Here is a 3,713-nt window from a genome sequence, read left to right on the forward strand (position 1 = left end):
AAAAGTAGGGAGACTGTTCAAATTATTGTGTAAAGTAATGAACTTGATGTTTACGTTCTTGTTTTGAAAGTTGTTTACGTTTCACGTTATGTTTTTTCGTCATTCTACAGTGACGTCACAGTATACGCGGCCTAAGAAATCGCTATCCCATAATGCCTAAGTGGAAGAGTTTGGTTTGTGAGCAAACGAACTCTGGTGGAAGTTTGCGGCAAGGGGAATAACTGCTCACGTACAGTCGCGTGTTATTGGGGACCGGTATATTAGAAACTTCGCTTGCTATTACGTATGCATTATGTTTAGTATATTGTCCCGGTAGCTCGACTTTTACATAGAAATAACAAGTATTTAGATCCGCCACTACCAGTCTTATTATGACATACGCCAAAACGTAGACATGACGTCACACATCATCTTATCCTGTCTTTCATAAACATTGCACGTCGTTAAACATTACTCCTAATGGTGCTGTGAATTTTTTAGCTAGGAGCCACAAGATTAGGATGATAATCCACGTAAGTTCACAATCATATTTCAAGGTGTGACTTTGCGAGATCTCTGCCAATTTTAACAAGGGACTTCTGGGATTGGCGTCAAAATATTTTTCTTGTTTTAAGATTTAGCTCGGATTGTTTCGAGCGCTTTAGTCATTACAGCTCGCAGTACGCTTCGTGCTGGCTCGCTAAATACTTAAACGTATTTCAGAAAGAAAACAAGAACTCTTCATATCGAGGAGATGAAAAAAGTAATTTTAGAAAAAATGTCAGAAATGTCGCGTATGACGTTAATCATATGAGCCGTTCCTAGCAAAAAGGACCCTTAAGTATATCAGTGCTAAAGTGTGAACTATAGAGAAAATCCCTCAAAATGTTGGAGCAATGTTGATTATCGTTAAAATATTGCAGTCAATTAAAGATGACAACGAACTCGTGGTTGGTAATAATGACCTTTCTCTTTACAAGTATGCAAAATATGACCTCACGATTTTTCCTTATGATGTTTTTGATAAACATTGTTGGATAAGATAAGGGTCTTAGGTGAAGTCATCATAATCATGTATTTTAAGGAGGCTTGTACTTGTCATTTGTTCTGATGATTCAAGGAACACGTGGTCTATCATATATCACGTGCAATTCTATTAATTTTTAAATCTGAACCAGTAGTCATATTGTCCTTATACTTCATTTTATCATCTTTGAACTGGAATTTCTCTATATGATTGCAGACGATCGTTGATATGGATCAGGGGCGTGATTGTTTTGCATATAATTTTTTAATGAATTATTGAGCGAATTAAAAATTAAAATATAACGGAACACCTTGTAATGTTCTAACAATCTACTGGTTCATCTCATTAAAACTTTCATCTATGAATATGTGAACACCAGCAACAAACAATTCTGAAATTAGTCTGTAAAGGCTACGCAACATCACCCCGTAATAACAGCTTTGTATCTAGAAATGATACATATCTTCATTTTCCCACAGGACCGGTAAGGACTATTGCTGATATTACGCCTGTGTAATTCCTAATTAAGTAAACAGTCATATCGCAGCTTTAAAGTGCGAATATTGGAAAAGCATTTACCGGATGAAAGGTAAGGTGGTAGATTTACTCTTGCGAAATGAACTGATTGCGATGGCTTCTCTCGTCTTTCTTTTGTACATTTAATAAATTCCAATGTTTTACAGCATCTGGCACAGAATGTGATAAGATTGATTGATTGTATAGCGTCCCTGTTGAGAACTATTCACTCCTATGGAGACGTCACCAAGACCAGTGAAGGGCTTCAAATTTAGGCCTATGTTCGGCGCTTACGACCATTGAGCAGTGAGGGTTCGTTAGCGTGCCACACCTACTGTGACACGGGACATCCGTTTTTAAGGTCATCCCCAAGGACCCGTGACATTCACACCCGATGCCGATGGAATTGTCACTTCCAGTTCTGTCATGGCCGGGATTCGAAAGCCGACCTTCCGCATGCGGGCGAACGCTCACCTTTATCTAGACCACCGCGGCGGTACAAAAGATGTTTTGAATAAGTTTTGTTTACATCTTGAAACGATAAACTTATCTTAGTTTCGGGTATGGTACTTAAGGAGGTATGCTACACATTCCCTGTGATCATTCTTAACATTGCAGTCAATTTTGACATTTTGCAACGTGACGGCTAGTTTTTAAACTTTCCCAATCAGTTTCGAAATACAGTGATTCTTTGGATACAAAAATACGTAGACCAGTTGCAGCTATTTGTACTTTTACAACATCATTTACAGAGCAACCATCCCAAACAAGGGAAGTGTATGACTTTGTTGAAGTATTTTGTAAATCGTCATCGGCAAATATAATTTCAGTGTCAAGCAATAAAGAATTTTGTTTGGGAAGGTGTGATATATATCTATAGATACCAGTTTTTTTGGATATCAATTAGATGATTAGCCATTTTGTAGTGAGGCAGATAGGTGCGACAAGAAATTTGAGACCTTTGGCAATGAAGTAGTTATGCTATAACATATCGATTAAACAGAGGCTGACATGATGGTTACGTTCAGGTAAAAAGCTATAGTATTTCACACGCAGCCAATCTGAATTGGGATCTCCAAACTTTAAATTACTCTTCATTGCTGAAATAAATGTTTTTATTTTCATGTTGGCAGTGGGATCTGGAAAAGTACCGATTTTGAAGTTTGCTTACGTCTAGTTTAATACATAAACAAAGAAACGCTCGGATAACACAAACACCCATACCCAAGCCTGACATGAAGCGCACGTTTGATTGGGAAGACTCGGGTAATTCTACAGTGATGGCTGTGCATGTGCAGAGGCTATACTCCTTAAATGTGAATAAAACAACAACTGTTGCTCTAGTGTTGTTTTGAAAAATGGCGTTTGATTTGAAAATCGTATCAATGACAATTTATCTAGTCGGTTAAAAAGCTCTACAGAGCTTGTGTTGATTTGTTTGAATGTATATAATACCGACTTTAAATAAAATTTACTTTACTTTATTGAAATGTTGTAGTTCATTTTAATACCGAGAAGTATTTGATTTCTATTGCATGAATATACATGTACATGCAGTACTAAAAACCGTGTAAATATCATCAAAATTAACGAAACATAGACCGTATTATACATTTATTGCATGATAGTGAGGGATATATGAAGATTTATTCACCCAAGAAAAATCATATTCCCCGAACATTCATGCAATAAATTGTTTATTATACCGAAATAAAGCAAGACTCAAAATTGCATTTGAAATCAATTGATCTACAATGGACGATTGACCATATCTTGTAGGATTCTGTGTGCTTGCATCATTCTGTGTTTCTTTTACCTTTTCTAAAGACGATAAAATTTGTTCATCCACTCTGCTTCTTTTCGGTGATTTCCTTGAAGGTGTCGAAAGGAGTCTTTTGAGGCAATGTTGCTTTAACAGATTGGTAGCGTGATTTTGAGCCGATAATTGAAATGTGTAGAACGCAACGATTCTTTTGTGACAAGGGTCACACATGAATACCTCTGAATAGGTCAATTTCGCGCTTGATAAGTCTAAAAATGATATAATATTTGTCACTGTTCCTTGATCGGAGTTTAATTTAAAACCACTTAGTGGAGAAAGGCGTCTTTTGACATCTCCACAAGACAAACATTGACGTAACGACGCCATATTGTTTACACATAGCAACAATAAAGTAGTGCAATCGACGTC

The 3,713-nt window shown here is 36.8% G+C and overlaps 1 long non-coding RNA gene across 1 annotated transcript; it reads left to right on the forward strand.

The window, feature by feature from the left end:
• Positions 1–1,398: 1,398 nt before the first annotated feature.
• On the forward strand, positions 1,399–2,921 carry LOC130050106 (uncharacterized). The gene is made up of 3 exons (XR_008798504.1): positions 1,399–1,595; positions 1,690–2,550; positions 2,656–2,921. It is a non-coding gene; the product is annotated as an uncharacterized LOC130050106 (long non-coding RNA).
• The last annotated feature ends 792 nt before the right edge of the window (positions 2,922–3,713 follow it).

Source organism: Ostrea edulis, chromosome 9, assembly GCF_947568905.1.
Source record: "Ostrea edulis chromosome 9, xbOstEdul1.1, whole genome shotgun sequence".
Classification (NCBI taxonomy): Eukaryota; Metazoa; Mollusca; class Bivalvia; order Ostreida; family Ostreidae; genus Ostrea; species Ostrea edulis.